At 33.5% G+C, this 19,541-nt stretch overlaps 1 protein-coding gene across 2 annotated transcripts in view; it reads right to left on the bottom strand.

Annotated features, from left to right (window-relative positions):
* Positions 1-2,882, bottom strand: part of LOC110113910 — a 51,397-nt gene extending 48,515 nt beyond the window's left edge. The window contains exon 1 of one of the 2 annotated variants that reach the window (XM_028699801.1): positions 2,727-2,882. The gene's annotated coding sequence lies outside the window, so the exon portion shown is untranslated. The remainder of the gene's footprint in view (positions 1-2,726) is intronic. The other variant, XM_028699804.1, reaches the window with a different exon arrangement.
* Positions 2,883-19,541: the final 16,659 nt, after the last annotated feature.

Here is a 19,541-nt window from a genome sequence, read left to right as displayed (position 1 = left end):
AGTTGGGGAGAAGATGTGGGGGGAATATAGGGAGCTTCCAAACTTGAATTAATAAATAAGAAAAGGGGGAAATCATGATAAATCTCTTATTAGATTTGATTGTGAGGATAAAAAAAAGTTTACTAACATAACTTATCTTATTTTAAGAAAGGATTTCAAATTCAAATTTATTTCAATTTGAATTTTGAAATTTTCCTAATTTAAGATGGCCGAATAAGGAAGACTTTGAATACCCACTTGAATTTTGGAGGCAAAGAGGAATTGGGGGGCCGGCGAATTAGGATCATGGTTAGGGTGGCCGACGACTAGAATTAGGGTTGGGGTTTGGGTGGCGGTTAGGAACTAGGGTTAGGGTTGGGCCGGCGGGTTGGGGTTTGGGTGGCGGTTAGGAATTAGGGTTAGGGTTGGGCCGGCGGTTGGGTGGAGGGGAGGAACCTTGGAGCCAGCGACTTGGAGAGGAGGGGAGGGGCCTTATGGCTAGCGGCTTGGAGGTGGAAGATAGGGTGGCCGGCTGGGGTTGTGGTGGTGGTTGGGTTTGGCCGAGAGATAGAGAAAAGGGGGAGGGAAGGCCAACGGCTTAAGGAGGAGGGAGGGGAAGGTTTGGATGAAAGAAAATAACGACGAATCCAGACGCTTCTCTCCTAAGGTTTCGTCTCAAGAGAACTCTCTCAATTCTCAAAGCTCATAAGAAAACAATTTGCTGAAATTTTTGATAATAATCTTCATTACCCGATCCAAAGGCGGGGAGGGGATATAAATAGCTAATGATTACAATGACGAAATAAAAGACGCAAATGCCGCTAGGGTTCACAAGCAACTATTCCCTCAAGTGAGGGTAGAAACAAAAAAAAGCATAAATAAATCAAATACATATAATAACTCAAAAATAAATCGGTGCGATCGTGGCCGTAGATCGTCAACCCCGTCTCTAGTAGACTCTCCAAGGTCGGATGTCCTCATCATAGAGACAAAGTTCGTAACTAAAAGTCATGAAGAAAACTTTTCACCCTTTAAATCCAAATCTTGATTTTGCAGATTCCATCATTGAATAAACAAAATACTTGGAACCAATGAGTGTGGATTGATTATTGGGTTCCTTGCAAGCCTATGAGGAAAAACAAAAGAAAGAAAAAAGCAAAAGGAGATAATAGTGCAACTGCTATAACACAACTTGAAAGAAGAAATCTTTGATAATGATAAATGCTAAAGAGGAAAGGATGTTGTCATGGACAAGAAATAGAAGGAAGAAGTGGAAATCCCCCAATATCTAGTGGTCATGGAAGAAGCAATTCATAGTCGAGGTATGACAAGTCTCATATCAAACGCTACAATTTTCATATGTTCAACCAACATGAATTTAAGTGTATATGTACAAGAGAAATAGAGGAGAAGACCAACTTTATAAAAGTGAAGAAAAAACAAGAAGGAATATTTTTTCGTGCAAGGACAAAAATAGATGTTACATTTACACTAGTTATGAGGAGTTTAGTGAGATTGTAATCGCTTCTTTAATTATGAGGAGTTAAGATAAATTGTGATTTAAAAATAAAATAATGCGGAAGAAATTTTAAAAAATAAAATTTCTTTGATTAAAATTTGTGGAACCTTAAATTTTTTTTTTTATTTCTAAGAATGTCATAATATCAATTTATTCTGGTAATTTACATGCCATAATGAAGGCAAGTTGTGTCACTCGATATACTATTTTATTTTTATTTTTTTAATTATTATGAATTTATAATAATCAAATTGTTTTTATTATACAATTTATTATGTCATTTATATAGTTTTCAAACGATAATGTTCTTTGCTCATCTTAACTTCGATATGTATTGCTTTATATGTATTATTGATCAACCAGTCAATACTGAAGAAATGCTTTGCATATATGATTTAATTATGACCATCTATAACATTATTATTCACTATGATATTTGCCTTATTATTATTATGAAAATTTTGAATGTAATTTATTTTCTACTATATTTTTTTAATTATTTTCTACTTTATTTTTTCTTTATATTTTTATTTATGCTGGGGACAAAATACCTTTTTAAATCAAAGTCCTGAGAACTCCAGGCCATCCAGAAAGCCATACCATAGGAAACATAGCAATATTCAGGCAAAATTCTAAACCTCTCCATACTTCTCCACCAAACCTCTCAAATATATATACAAAATGAAAAAAAGGCTCAACAAGTTACCATGGTTACTGCAACGTGCTTCATGGAAATAAAGAGATAGAGGGCAATACGACTAATAAATTCCAACAAAAAAAAAAAAAACCGCTTTCTGAAGGTCCTCTCACCTAAAGAGTAGATAGGGAAAATCATAACTTCAGTTGCCTGAGATATTTCAGACCATCCTCAATGTTCGCAATTGCATTTAACCTTATAGGTCTAAACCCACTCCTTCAAAATTAACACTAATTTTATCTACATGGGTTTAATTGCCACATTATCTCCCATTCAATATACATGGTCATAGCACTAAAATCCTCATGAATTATCAATGAACATGCATGGAGCAACAATAAAGGGATGTCCAAAGACGCCACCTACACTCAAACATTGAAAAAGCTTTCACGCTGTCTTTACTGCCTCATCATTCTCAATCCTCTATTTCCCTCTTTTTGCCATAAATCCCGGATGTACTCAATTCTACAGTTCGGCGGATTTACAAAATTTGGCCAAAGAAGCACGCGAAAGTGAGAAAGTTAAATTCACAGCGAGCAAGCTGCTGTCGTTGCTTCCCATCAAAATGTTGTAACATCAAATCCGCAGGAAGGGAACGTCGTAGATGGAGCAAATTCGAACAGCAACAAAGGAGCCGAAGAAGCAACTCATGCAATCGCTACACCTTCGAAGGAAGCCGAACAGCAACAAAGAAAATAAGATGAAAAGCAAACCCTAGACGCCTCTAATATAATTTAAAATATTAATAACTAAGTAAATTAATTAATTAAATAAATTATCTAATTTAACTTAATTAAAAAAATTAGGTATATAATTAGTAATAAAAATAAATATAATTATATTAATTAATATAATTGAAAATATAAATAATTAATTAATTAATAGTATAAATAATAATTAAATAATTAATTCTTATAAAATCTAAGCTGATTAATAAGTTAATTAATAATATAATTTATAATTAAAACTAAAATGTAGCAAAAGAAGCACCTCTGTACCGTTTCATTGTTAATATCTAAGCTTTCATAATCTTCCCCACAATTTTTTTAACTTATAAAAGAAATAATCACAACACTATTACCCATTATGAGTATTGCAATAATCTTCATAACTGACAAATGTTATGGCCTTCGTAATTGTATCTAATGGAGAAGATGAAGCCACTGATAGTATATATCTATCTAAAAATCATATGTATCTCTCTCTCTTCAATGAATTTATTTCCCTTTTCATAGGAAGAGACACTGACTCCACCAACATGCACTAAAATTAGTTTAGAGAAAGGTCCCCTGAATTTTTACGGTAGTAAGGACAGTAAGCGTCAGGTAAACAATATTCATTTTCCGATAATTCCTCTAAAACGAAAGGATCATGACCCAAAAAGGAAGAAGAAGAAGATGATGTAGAAAGAAAAAGGCTCAGAAGATGACAATGAATCCATGCCAGAACTACTAAAGAAGCTTCGCTATGCTCGAATTCCCATCGTAATGTAAGCTGTCGTTGCCTGAGAACTCCAGGCCATCCAGAAAGCCATATCATAGGAAACATAGCAATATTCAGGCTAAATTCTAAACCATCATCGTCATCATCGTCCTAAGGCTTTTACTCAAAGAAGAAATAAACACAACACATTACAAGTTATATTTGGGCATAAATCCTTGAAACTGTCATATATTTATGCCTTCTTAATTCTATATCATGGTGAAAATGAGGCGACTGATAGGATTTTCATATAAAAAAGCAAAAATATTAAATCCCATCAATGCAATTTCAATTTTCCTGTTCATGGCAAGAGATTGTGAGATGCATCAACATACCTCAAAATTAGAACCGAGACAGACAATTGAACTGATCTTGGACAAAATTTGTATTCATATTTTGTTTTGCAGAAAAATATGCTTCACAAAATAACAAAATAGAGTATTCCGTAGCTGAAAAGAACTTTTATAATATTGCTTACTACCTCATAAAAGAAACAAAATAGCGCCAAGATTTATAAAATAAAAAACCTAGCTTTGTGGCATGACATGACCGAGAGAGATATAAGCAAAAATTGAAAGCTAAACTTGCAGAAGTACATGCCAGCAAATAGTTTTTTTTTTTTTTTTACCTTAAGCCCATATCTTTTTGCTTTAATCATGGATGTTCTCACTAGACATTTGCAAGAGGTTGTACCCATGTGTATGCTTTTTGCTGATGATATTCTTCTTGTTGATAAGACTAGAGGAGTTGAAGGTAAACTTAAATAATGAAGGTCAACCTTAGAGTTTAAAGGTTTTAATTTGAGTAAATATAAAACCAAATATATGGAGGATAATTTTAGTAGTAATAGATCTAGTGAGGGGACTTTGACTTCGGGCAATCAAGTCATTAATAAGAGTACACGTTTTAGATATCTTGGATCTATTATTCATAGTGATCGTGAAATAGATGGTTAAAGTGGAGGAATGAATCATGCTTGTTTTGTGATTCAAAAGTCTACATCAAACTTACGGGAAAATTCTATAAGATGGTGGTAAGACCTACAATGCTTGATGGTGCAGAATGTTGACCATTAAAATAGAAGTATAAAATTAATTTAAGTAGTGCAGAGATGAAGATCCTCAGGTGGATGAGTGGCTTACTCTTAGAGATATGATACAAAATGAGTATATCCGTGAAAAGGTTCGAGTAGCTCCAGTGGAAGATAAGATTAGAGAGAGTCACCATGGTTTGGTCACAAAGCAGTGGCCGTCCGATGACCCGGTTAGGAAACTATGTTATACGTAAATTGCCATGCTAATGGGAGATGTGGTTGCCTGAGAAGCTCCAGGCTATCCAAACAAGCCATATAATAAGATAAATAGTAACATCTCAGAGCCGCCACGTGCAATTGATTGCTAAATTCTAAATCATCATCATTGCACTCAAAGCATTACACACATAAAACAGATAATCACAGCACACATGTTGTGTATTGTCACTAATCTTGAAAATTACCGAATGATTGAGCCTTTTTAATTGTATTTTAAGGTGGGGAAGAGGCTAATGATAGGCCCTGGATCTGTAAATAAAAAATATTATCCCCTATCAAGGCAATTTCAGTTTTCCAACATGCATAAGAAATAAAATCGAGATAGAGGCTCTTGAATTACTAATGTAATGAATAAAAGGATTTTTGAGGGATTTAGGAGGGAAATTCAAGGTAGATGAGGCAATTGCCACGTTTTCCATCTGTAAATGAAAAATATAATCCTCCATCCGTGCAATTTAAATTTCCAATTCATATGGACAGATTGTGAGAAAATTTTCCAATAAGCAAAAGAAATAGAATGGAAACGGAGGCTCTTAAATTTGTAAGGTAATGCAAAACGAAAGGTGGTGCACTTAGATTGCCAGTAAGATGCACTAAGCATTTATATATCAAACACCTGTCGATATATACATATAACCGAAACCTGGTTCAGAAGAGAGAGAGAGTACAATATGGCTATTGAATTCAAACACTAATAAATAAACAATCATCTTTCTAAAAGCCCTCCAAACTGAAGCATAAATAGGGATAATCATAACATCGGTTGCTTGAGAATTTTCAAGCCATCCTGGATGTTCGCCATTGCAAAATGAGTATAAGGAAACCTGGGTTCCAGAAGATCAGTCACTAGTTGACAATCACCAGCTCAGTTCTACCAACAGATATCAGGATGATTACATTATTGAGAAAAATACAAGTAACTAGCAAGTTTTGACTTTGAAAATAGCTACCAGGCATTAATTGTAAAAATATGCTCATCATTAGGAGCTCGCTCATGTACATATTCTAATATGCATATGTGTTACATACACGAAGGTACATCCCCTTGCAAAAGTCTAGAAATAACAACCATGACTAAAGAAAAAAAGATATGGGCTTAACATTGATCCTTTATATAATCCAACTAAAATAGAAAAATACTTGATCAAACCACCTTATGTTTAAGCACAAATTAGAACTCTTGTATACATGTCCTGAATGACTTAAATATAAGCATTACTAACTATTTTCTTTTCTAGAACTCTCCACATCACTTTTCTTGAAAGTTTATCATATGTTTACTTACTCTAAATAAATAAATAACATAGGCAAATCCCTTTAACTCTATTTGGAGGTAGATAAAAGGTAGATAAAACTGTCCTAAAAATTTAAAACCATTGAATCATATACATATAAAGAGAGAGTACAGCGTAGAGAAAGAATTTTAAAACCATTGAATCTTCCCATAAATAAAGATAGATAAAAGGTAAAAGAAGTGGTAGACTAAGCATCCAAAAGAAGAGTAAAAATAGCTGATGGCCACATAGTTGCCACAAAAGGCCAACCTGAATAACTTGTCAAGACAATCAAAGGGTGTAGAGGAAAGCATATTTGGGCATCATCAGCACTAACACTAAGACATTCCCATAGTAAAAGAGTTACTTGCCTTCATGGGAATCGAACTTCAAATCATCTGTTATATAAAACTGTCATAAAAATTTGTTGTTTATGAATAGCTCATATTCAATCAACGATACATGTTATGCCATAGGAAACATAGAGAAACTCCACAGAAGCACTACAAAACCCAGCTAAAATCTAAATGATTATCATCATTATAATCTTCCCCCCAGCTTTTTACTCAAAGAAGAAATAATCACAACACACAAGTTATATTTGGTACAAATCTTTGAAACAGTCAGATAACTAGGCCTTCTTAATTTTATATCATGATGAAAATGAGGCAAGTGTTAATGCAATTTCATTTTTCCTTTTCATGGCAAGAGATTGTGAAATGCATCAGCATACCTCAAAATTTGAATCGAGACAGACAATTGAACTTATAAAGTAATTAATAAGAAAATTCTGCATAATATAGTTTGCAAGCAAGAAACTGACTACTTTTTCCCATTACATATATAGAAAGATGTAAACAAACACACACAGAGAGAGAAAGGGTGTGCGTGTTATTATCAAAAAATGCATTAAGGATCTTCTAACACTGCACTAAATCTAGAACTTGAGAACTATCACAAACTACTTCCCTCTAATACGAATTGAATTTATAAAATACCTTCATAGAAATTGCAACGAAAACATTAGGATCCAACGACAGTTCCTTGTTACCAGTAAAAACATAAATCCTTGTTGTCAAATATAAAACTCTCCAGGGCATTTCTTTTGTAACTTTATCATATGCCTTCTCTAAATCAATAAATATGCATTCTCTAAATCAATAAATATAATATGCAGATTCTCAATACTCTCTCAATACTTCTCCATCAAACCTCTCAAATATACATACAAAATGAAAAAAAAGACTCAGCAAGTTACCATGGTTACTGCACCGTGCTTCAAGGAAAGAGAGAGAGAGAGAGAGAGAGAGAGAGAGAGAGAGAGAGAGAGAGAGAGGGCAATATGACTAATAAACTCCAACAGAAAATAAATAAATAAATAAACCGCTTTCTAAAGATCTTCACAACTTAAGAATAAATAGGGAGGGAAAATCAAAACATCAATTGCCTGAAATATTTCATGCCATCCTCGATGTTTGCCATTGCAAAATGAGTATACGAAAATTTATTTCCAAAAGATCAATCACTTGTTGGCACCTACAAGCAAAATTCTTGCAAGAGAAATTTCAATGATGACATTACTGAGGAAAACAAAAGACAACTATAACTATCAGCCATTAATTGTAAAAATATATCTCACCATGCAAATATTTCTCCTCATTGTCCACTCCAATCCAATATTTTCTCAAGTTAAGGGCAATTTGATTGCAAGAAGTATATCATACACATATGTATGTTTGCATGTATATATTATATATATATATATGAGGGTGTTCATTCATAGAAAAAGCTTTCATGCTGTCATCTCAGCTCAAGCCCTAATTAAAAAGTGGGGGGAAGCATCAGTTACTAGTAGATATCAGGTCATACTCATCATTCTCAATTAAAGATATGACAACTCAACCAAGGAAGATTCGAATAGTCAATGCATCACGGCATCAACATTTCGGGGCTGTTTGGATGCAGGATGTAGGCCGGATTTGAAGCGGATTTCAGCTAAATCCAACCAAACGGCCAAAAATGCAAAACCAAATCTCACGGTAAATCAAAGCCGTAAGTTTAAAAAACTAAAATAATACTTAAATAATTAATAAAATTATTAATAAAAATATTAGATAAATACTTAGTTATTTCAAAATAATAAATAAGATTTTAATAAATCATACTACAACTCATTAAATTGTATAATATTTATGCCATTTCCTAATTAAATTATTTATCATTAGAATATGTTAACTATAATTAAAAAAATTAATAAGTTACCTATACTTAATATGTAATTAAATTCATAACACAATAAATTTAATTTCTAAATAAACCAACCACCTTAAATCCTAATTTAAGTTCCCAAAATAGTTTCATAGGATTTAACAGGATATAGAATGATAATAAAATAGATAAGCACTTGCAATTAAAATTTAAAAACTCATAAAGAGGTGAAAGAACCTCAGATAATAGCAATGAGAATAATGAACATAAGGAACATGAAATCTCAAAACAAGAATAATCTATAAATCTAAAGTTGCATTCAAAATAAGGAACATGAAATCTCAAAACACGAAAGCATACAAAAAGAAGAATGGCTCCATTGAAAAAATATTTTATTAAAGTTTCTCAGAAAAATGATATGATCTGTCAATGTAAAGTGTTCTTCTAGCCTCAAGCAAAAAAACCCAATCAACCTTTGTGTCTCCTATGAAAATATGCATTGCATCTTTGGCGATGTTCTTCAATTCAACCAAATCTAAAGAAAATACGTCATGTTCAGTTACAAATTGTGGTCACGGACAAAGTCAAGAACAAGATTGATTGGCTAGGACTTCAAAGAAAATTTGAAAGCAGGTTTCCACTATGATCTTTCGGCTATAACCATAAAAAGCTAAAATCATGATGTCTGCACAGGTTGCGTCATGAGGCTTATTTCCAAACAATTTTAGTAACTCTTATTGTAGCTTCTTGTTATTCTAAAGAATTTGGAAGCATGTCTCAATGACTCTCTTATTAAATAACACTTTCAAGTTACTGATAAGAGTTTCACAATATCAGAACATTCGAGTGCAGCAATTGAAATTATATATATATATATATATATATGAAGAAAGTTAATATCAAATACGTCAATCCTATATTCCATTCCTACCACACATAACTTCCTAATAAACTTTATTTTTTTTATTTCTTACCCACATATTTTATCTATCGATGGTAGATATAAAATATTAAAAATTTAGGCATTAGATATGTAAACAGTATAATATAAAATAATATTTATGTAAATCCATCTTTTTTTTTTTACTTTAGACAAAACAATAATATTTTTAAAACAGATGCTTTTGAAACACCTTATACTTATTTCTAAATCACCATCATTATAGGAAATATTGAAATATTCCATAACAGCCATTTAAAACCAAAGGCTAAATTCTAAATCCTCATATATGTTGTGTGATAGAAAAGTCTCTATCAAATTTAAAGGGAAAATTCTATAAGATGGTGTTGAGACTTGCAACGCTTTATGGTGCAAAATGTTGCTATCAAAAGAGAAGCATAATACTAAGTAAAGTGTTGCAAAGATGAGGATGCTCAGGTGGATGAGTGGCTTTACTTTTAGACACATGATATGAAATGAGCATATAAATGAAAATATTAGAGTAGCTCCAACGGAAGATAAGATTAGAGAGTCACCTTAGATGGTTTGATCACAAAAAATGGAGGCCTTCCGATGACCCAATTAGGAGAGTAGATATATTATATTTGGCTTATGTTAAAAAAGGTAGAAGTAGACCTTAAAAGACTTGGTTAAAAAATATTACAAATGACCTTTCTTTATTAGATTTAAATGAGAATTTAAACTTTAACAAAATACAATGAAAAAAAAATTTATTCATATATCCGACACCACATTGGGATAAAGACTTGTTGTTGTTGCTGCTAAATTCTAAATCATCATGATGGCCATCCAAACTTTTTACTTAGAGGAAATAATCACAACATACTAGTACATATGGCACAAATCTTGATTACCATATCAAAAGGAACTGTTTTCATGACAAAAAAAAAATTCTAATTATACAATTGCCATAAAAAATTAAAAAATAATATCGCCTGTCAATGCAATTCCATTTTTCCTTTTCAAAGTGAGCAATTGTAAAAATGCACATGCAGAAACAACAACAACAACATCAAGCCCAAATCCCACAATGTGTGCTCAAGCCCTTAAACTACATTAAGGACTACGAAGAGTCAAATTCTCATTCATGAATGCACCGACATAAAACTGAACTTTTTTCCATTACATAGAGAGAGAGAGAGAGAATGTAACAGTCAACAAATGTATTAGGGGTCTTCTGAAACTGCATTAAGCATAGAACATGAGTCCAACACTAACAACTTCCCTCCCCTAGAGTACCGTCATAGAAATTACGATGAAAACAGGACCAACAACAGTTCCTTGTTACCAACTAAAGCATGAAACACTATCGTGTCAAGTGAAAGACACCTCGTCTCTCAATCTCCCTTTCAATTTCAAATATATGATGATCTAACCTCTCTAAGAAGAAACCCTTCCCAAAAGCCACTAGTGTATATACAACATAGGAACCAACCCCATTATAATTAGACCCTTAATTTTTCTTGATCAAAGAGAATGTTACCATAAACATAATATGCAAATTCTGGTGATTTCTTGAGGTAAAAAATGCAGCACAAATTAGTCCTATAATAAATAATGGGGTGCAATGTTCAAACTCGTAGAAGATAAGCTCAACCTTACCCAAACTGTCCAACCTAAGCTATCAACAATAAAGATTCAGAAAAAGTTGGGTACACAGTTATAAGATCCACAAGCTACTGCAAAGGAAAGAAGCTTCACTTGTTACAATTGCACATTTAATTCCCAGCACACATGAGAAGATTTAGTATAAAACAACAAAAATCAAAGAAAAAAAAGTTTTGTAAAAGCTTTAATTAAAAATGTAGAAAGATGTGAGAAAATATACAAGAAAGGGCAAGAGGTTTTACCCATTTAATTTGCCCCAAATTACAATATGGCATCCATGGGGATAAATGGAAAATTTTTCAGAATCTGGACAATGGAAATTTTTTTTTGACAGCAGCAATAGAGATGACTGAGAATATAATGAAACCAGAAATACAATATAACAAAACCCACGCATGAACCTCTTTAAAAGAAGAGGCTCTGACTTGTTTACCAAATTTAGAGAGAGAGAGAGAACTTTTTATAGCTATGGAAGTTGAATCACCTCATCATGTACATGCAGACCTAATTAGCCATCGCAAGACAAAACACCTTAATATGGCTGAACAGGTTGCCTGAAAGCTTCGGACAATTACTGAGGAAAAGAATTTTTTTATTTCTTACCGATATATTTGATTTATTGATGGTAGATATAAAATATTAAAATTTTAGGCATTAGATATGTAAACAGTATAATATAAAATAATATTTATGTAAATCCCTCTTTTTTTTTTACTTTAGACAAAACTATATAATTTTTAAAACAGATGCATTTGAAACACCTTATACTTATTTCTAAATCACCATCATTATAGGAAATATTGAAAAATTCCATAACAGCCATTTAAAACCAAAGGCTAAATTCTAAATCATCATATATGTTGTGTGATAGAAAAGTCTCTATCAAATTTAAAGGAAAAATTCTATAAGATGGTGTTCAGACTTGCAACGCTTTATGGTGCAAAATGTTGGCTATCAAAAGAGAAGCATAATACTAAGTAAAGTGAAGTAAAGTGTTGCAGAGATGAGGATGCTCAGGTGAATGAGTGGCTTTACTTTTAGAGACATGATATGAAAAGAGCATATACATGAAAATATTAGAGTAGCTCCAATGAAAGATAAGATTAGAGAGTCACCTTAGATGGTTTGATCACAAAAAATCGAGGCCTTCCGATGACCCGGTTAGGAGAGTAGATATATTATATTTGACTTATGTTAAAAAATGTAGAAGTAGACCTTAAAAGGCTTGGTTAAAAAATATTACAAATGACCTTCAATATTAGATTTAAATGAGAATTTAACCTTTAACAAAATACAATGAAAAAAAAAATATTCATATAGCCGACACCACATAGTGGGATAAAGACTTGTTGTTGTTCCTAAATTCTAAATCATCATGATGGCCATCCAAACTTTTTACTTAGAGGAAATAATCACAACACACTAGTACATATTATGTTTATGGCACAAATCTTGATTACCATATCAAAAGGAACTATTTTTCATGACAAAAAAAAAAGTTCTAATTATACAATTGCCATAAAAAATTAAAAAATAATATCGTCTGTCAATGCAATTCCATTTTTCCTTTTCATAGTAAGTAATTGTAAGGATGCACAAGCAGAAACAACAACAACAACATCAAGCCCAAATCCCACAATGTGGGTTCAAGCCCTTAAACTACATTAAGTCCTATGAAAAGTCAAATTCTCATTCATGAATGCACCGACATAAAACTGAACATTTATCCATTACATAGAGAGAGAGAGAGAGAGAGAGAGAGAGAGAGAGAGAGAGTATGTAACAGTCAACAAATGTATTAGGGGTCTTCTGAAACTGCATTAAGCATAGAACTTGAGTCCAACACTAACAACTTCCCTCCCCTAGAGTACCTTCATAGAAATTACGATGAAAACAGGACCAACAACAATTCCTTGTTACCAACTAAAACATGAAACACTATCGTGTCAAGTGAAAGACATCTCGTCTCTCAATCTCCCTCTCAATTTCAAATATATGATAATCTAACGTCTCTACGAAGAAACCCTTTCCAAAAGCCACTAGTGTATACACAACATAGGAACCAACCCCATTATAATTAGACCCTTGATTTTTCTTGATCAAAGAGAATGTTACCATAAACATAATATGCAAATTCTGGTGATTTCTTCCGGTAAAAAATGCAGCACAAATTAGTCCTTTAATAAATAATGGAGTGCAATGTTCAAACTCGTAGAAGATAAGCTCAACCCTACCCAAACTGTCCAACCTAAGCTGTCAACAATAAAGATTCAGAAAAAGTTGGGTACACAGTTATAAGATCCACAAGCTACTGCAAAGGAAAAAAGCTTCACTTGTTACAATTGCACATTTAATTCCCACGCACACATGAGAATAATTAGTATAAAACAACAAAAATCAAAGAAAAAAAAGTTTTGTAAAAGCTTTAATTAAAAATGAAACAGATGTGAGAAAATATACAAGAAAGGGCAAGAGGTTTTACCCATTTAATTTGCCCCAAATTATAATATGGCATCCATGGGGATAAATGGAAAATTTTTCAGAATCTGGACAATGGAAATTTTTTTTGACAGAAGCAATAGAGATGACTGAGAATATAATGAAACCAGAAAAAACAATATAACAAAACCCACACATGAACCACTTTAAAAGAAAAGGCTCCGACTTGTTTCCCAAATTTAGAGAGAGAGAGAGAGAAATTTTTATAGCTATGGAAGTTGAATCACCTCATCATGTACATGCAGACCTAATTAGCCATCGCAAGACAAAACACCTTAATATGGCTGAACAGGTTGCCTGAAAGCTTCGGACAATTACTGAGGAAAAGAAATAAAACACCTCTATTAGAATATCATCAGGTCCAACAACTTTCCCACAAATCATTTTCTTTAAAATATCTCTATCTTCAGTTTATAAATATGTCGGTAAAAAATAAAAATCATAATTTTCATTTAGAGTGTTAAGGTCACTAAAGTCAATCGTATACTCGCAATCTTTATTGAAAAGCTTATCAAAATATCTCATTCAACTTTGTTGAATATCCTCTTCTAATAAAAGCACACTTGATCTTCATACTTAATGCACTTCCCTTGAACTAAATCCTTACTTCTCCTATCTCTTTCAATGATTTGCAATAATTGTCAGAGAAATTATACAAAGAGAGAAAGATAGATAGTGAGTACGGCTATTAAAAAAGCACATTATTTTTGTTCAATTGTTTTCAGCTTAATAATTGCTTCATTATGTTTATACTTATAAAAACATGCATATATATGCATGTTTGCGGATACTTATGTGTTTGTGCAATGCACATATATGCATAGATTTCATATATTCATATTAATATACTTATATTTGTATGGATATACGCACACAAACAGGGAAGTATTTAATAGCAAAGAATCTGGCACAACGTTAGAACCTGCAGGTAAAAAACAACATAGTAGGTACTGCTTCATGCCATCCTTCATGCCTCATTGCTAGAGTAAAGAATCAAACATGGCCAAATTTTCAATGGTTTGCAATAATTGTCAGTCCCTCTTCAAAAGAAATTAGAGCCGGAACCCAACCAGTTTGTTAAACAGTTTGACCCAAATTTAGACTTTCTGGGACAAGTTCAGGTCAGCTTTTCGAGTCGAGACAAAAATTGACACCCCTACGCCATTTCATACTCATCACTACAACACTTAATTTAATGCTTCTCTTTTAATAATCAACATTATGCACCACAAAACATTATAGGTCTCACCACCCTCTTATAAAATTTTTCAACTAAGGAAATACTTGATCAAATCACCTTGTATTTGAACACAAGTAACAACACTTGTATATATACCCTTAATGACTAGAATATCAGCATTATAAGCTCCTTTCTTTTCTAGAACTTTCCAAGGATGTTCTTTTGAAACTTTATCATATGTTATATATCTAAATCAATAAATATCATATTTACATTCTCCTTACTCTCTATGCTTCTCCATCAAACATCTAATATCTATATAACAAAAAAAAAAAGCTCAACAAGTTACCATGGTTATTGCAGTGCTTTATGAAAGAGAGAGAGAGATAGCGAAATCACTATTAGATACCAACACAAAAAATAAATAAAATAAATAAATAAGCAGCTTTCTAAAGGCCCTATCACCTCAAGCATAAATAGGTAAAATCATAAAATCAGTTGCCTGAGAATTTTCAGGCCATCCTTGATGTTCGCCATTGCAAAATGAGTAAAAGAAACCTGATTTCCAGAAGATTAGTCACTTGTTGGCAATCACCAACAGAATTTTTCCAAGAAAAATCTTAATGATTACAATACTGAGGAAAGCAAAAGACAACTATAACTATCAGCCATTAATTGTAAAAATGTCTCACCATCCTTATCAGTCTTCCAAAAGTAAAGAAGAAGAATGGGAGACCAAGACTAGGGATAGGGGTCAGATGACAACAAAATCCATCAAATAAGTCAAGTACAGAAGTTTTCTACCGATAGCTTATGAATCCTCATGTTAAAGCCCGCTGTCGTTATCTTAAAAGATGTAGGACATCCAAAGATCCAGATCACAGCTAAGAAACAAAGGGATATCCATGTGAGTATAGTGGCTAATCATTAAATCATCATCATCATCATGCTCTGTATGAAACTCATATAGAGGAGAAAGAAACACAGATAATAGCAATGAGAATTGATATATCATAAAAAATTTATCTTGATCGGGCACGAATCTCAAGACAAATTCGTATTGAAAACTTTCAAACTTAAATTTGGGGTCATCTGAACTCCAATTTTAGCAAACTTAACATCGAATTTAACGTCTCGAAAAGGCAAACCCAAAGACACCAAATTCGACCCAATCCAACCCGGAATAGGTCTAAATCAAAGACCTGAAGCACATTTGGAATGTTCAAAACATAAATTGAAAGACCAAACAATTCTCAAATGTGACATGCATCAAAACATCCAACAAGCCCAAAATCGCCAAATTATGATATCATTAAAATATGCAAATACTTGATAAATGGTTCGTGATCAAGGGAGTCAATATCGTCCATTCGTTCAAAACATGTTAATGCTTACTCTTCCAACTCCCACTATATAATGCACTCTATATAATGTATATTGGCAACTTCGGGCCAAGCCCTTCGCCCAATGGAAGGGTCTCATTTGTAATCAACTGCAAACATTAGTGAATTCATTTAAACAGGGCCAGGCCCTATGATTTTTCACCTTTTCAGGATTTTCCACGTAAAAATCTTGGTCTCTCTTATAAGCTCTATACCTCTACTCTTTTATCGGTATGTGTGCAAGTACATAGTAAAAAGTTAAAATGCTAAACTTTATATTTCTCTACCATCATGAATATTCCAGGACGCAACAAGAATAATGCTTCATTCCCCAAAAATAATGAGTGTTGTGAGAAGATAAAGTTGCCACAAGTATTTAAAAGCCTTTTGATATGCAATGTAGAAAAAGAAAGATAAAAGGTAATAGGATAGTAGAAAGCGAGCTACCATGCCAATATGCCACAATAACTAACCATTAAAATGCCAAAATAGTTGGCTCTAAAGGCATGTTCGGTTGAACGATTTAAGCTAAATCCGGCCAAACGCCAAAAAACACAATGTTAAATCTAACGGTAAGCGAAAGGAGCTGTTTGGGAGCGCAATTTAAGCAGGCTTTGTCGTAAATCCTACCAAAGTTTCAGATCATGCAATAAATCCGAATCGATCATAATGTTGGCTTTACAAATTTACCGCAAAAATCCGTGATTTACAAAATCCCGTTGTTCGGCAGATTTAACAGGATTTACGGATTTGCGAAGATTTTCAGAAGCAGGCAAGCGAGCTCCAGTCACAACTTCCAATTTGCTGCCTTCAAAGTTGTCGAAGAAGCTGTTTTAGCAACTCTATCAAAAACGATTTTGATGCGGACATCGGCACGAAGATCTGACACATCTATCACAGGAGGCGTCGTAAATCGACGGCTCTAATTTAAGTTGTCATTTATGAATTATTTTTTGCATTTTAGTTTCTATTTTATGTTATTTTCTATTTTTACCCATAGGTTAATTTATTTTAGTGTTGTGGCCCAAGGGGCATTTTTGTAATTTTCTATTTTCTCATGTTATGGCCTATAAATAAGGGCCTTAAGCTATTGTAATGGATGGTTGATAAATATGAAAAACTGTTTCCCACACTTGTGTTCTTCTTGTGAGAGAGCGTTAGTGAGATTCCTATGAGAGGAATCGAAGTTGTCACCAGTTGCAGGATGGGTTGGGGCTCGTGATTTGAGTCCCTTGGAGAAGGGCAATCGTATCACCCACCAACCTTGGAGATGGCCGGGTTCGTGGTTTTATTCTTTTCGTTATCTTTTCATTTCCTCCTTGTCGACATCCCCATCTCCTCCTTCCACCGCCACCGGCCCCTTCCTCTTTCCCATTGAACTGCCAGTTTTAACAACCCCTCCATCACCCCAACCGAGAACCCCCACCTTTGCTCCAATTATTTATTGCCTTTCCTAAATTGGAGGGATTAAGTTAACGAAGGATTTGAATTCAAAATTCAAATTTGAATTCAAATTTATTAATTGCTTAATTCATTCTTAATAATTAGGCATTTAATGATGTCATTAATTCTGAAATAAAATCTCATAATTTTGAATTCAAAAATCCCGCCGGCCTCCCTTAATACTTCCCTTGTAATCATTTAGTTTCCAATTAGGGAAGAGCTCTTCATTAATGCAAATTTGAATTCGAATTAGCATTATTCACACCATTAATCTCTCCCACCATTTAAGCCAATCGTCATTAATTCTCAAATCTGAATTTAAATTCATATTTAAGACATTAATTCCCTCAAATCACTCTCCAAATTAAATCACCTCCACCTTGGCTTCACTCACATTTATTACCTTTTTCCCCACATTGCTCTCAGCCGAATTTACTCAACTTTATTTCCTTTCTATTTCCAAAATCAAATCTCTGATTCTGGAAATAGAAAGTCTTCAGATTTTCTATTTTTTTTTTTCACCGTCTCCCTCTGTAATCCCTTGGCTTTAATTTATTTCCTAAAACTAGAGGTGGCATTTAGGAAACAAGAGCCTCAATTCAATTCAATCCCGTGAGCTTCTTCACGTAACAGCTTAGGAATTAAATTTCCCTTTCTTTCCCCTTGGATCCCGCAGCCCCTTCACCTTTCCCGTCTCCCCTTACTGGCTGAAATTCTTCAAGGTTTTCCCACTGGATTTCCTACACTAAACCTCTCCAAAACTCCACAAATCATGGATTCTCCTACTCCCTAATGCTGCAGCCGAAATCTCAGCCATTGGCTTTGCATCCTAAGCACTTGAATGCCAAAACTGCTATTTGAATAGTGTAACCTGCTGTCCTGCACCGTTGGAAGTCTAAATTTGCTGTCCAGAAGTCCTGTAGGCAAATTCTTCTGCTGTCCTCAAATTTCAGTAGGAATATTCACTGTCCTGCTTACTAGACAGCTTTTCCCTTGCTGGCCAGAAAATTCCAGCAAAGTGTTTTCTTTGCTGCCTTGCACGTTTTGAAGACTGCAGCTTGCTGTCAATTTTCTCTCAGGTTTTGAAAAAAAAAAAAAAAACCTGAAGCTAATTCCAGATTTCTAGAAGGGTTCCTATTCGTTCTACATCAGATTTCACACAAAACAAACGAAGCCAAAGGAACCACGAAGAAATGGCGAAGAGGAAAAACAACATCAACAAAGCACGGGAAAGAGATGAAAAGCAAACCCAAAACGACCTCCTAAATTAGAAATTAATAAATATCATATACATCCTCCTTACTCTCTTTATACTTCTCCATCAAACCTCCCAAATGTTCTACACAAATTACCAATGGTTATTGCACCCTGTTACAGGAGAGAAAGAGAGAGAGTGGGCAAGATGACAATTGAATTCCAACACAAAAATAAAAAATAAAAAATAAATAAGCAGCTTTTTAAAAGCTCTCTCACCTCAAGCATAAATAGAGAAAATCATAACATCGGTTGCCTGAGAATCTTTCGGCCATCCTTGATGTTATAAGAAATCTAGATATCCATGTGTGGATCAGTGACCTTATTGGCAATCACCAGCATAATTCTTCCATAGAAATCTAGATGATTAAAATATTGAGAAAAACAAAACATAACTATAACAATCAGCCATCAATCAAAAAATCTCTCACCATCTAAATATTTCTCTTGTTCACATATTTTTTCAAGCTAAGGGTTATTTTAATGCAAGTAGTATACATACACATATTTATGTGTGTGTGTGTATATATATATATAGAGAGAGAGGGGGGGGGGGGTTTCAGATCCTCTTTAATTACCAAGGTTGCTGAATGGTGATTCAATAAGGAGATATCCAAAGACAACTCCTGCACTTCATCTTAGAAAAAAAAAAGAAAAAAGCTTTCACGCTGTCCTCACAGCGCATGCCATAATAACAAAAATGGAAGCATATGTTGCTTGCGGATATCAGGTCATCTTTGATG

This window comes from Dendrobium catenatum, unplaced genomic scaffold (assembly GCF_001605985.2).
Source record: "Dendrobium catenatum unplaced genomic scaffold, ASM160598v2 fragScaff_scaffold_1392, whole genome shotgun sequence".
Taxonomy (NCBI): domain Eukaryota; kingdom Viridiplantae; phylum Streptophyta; class Magnoliopsida; order Asparagales; family Orchidaceae; genus Dendrobium; species Dendrobium catenatum.
The sequence above is the reverse complement of the archived record's forward strand: the minus strand, read 5'-3'. Positions and strand labels throughout refer to the sequence as shown.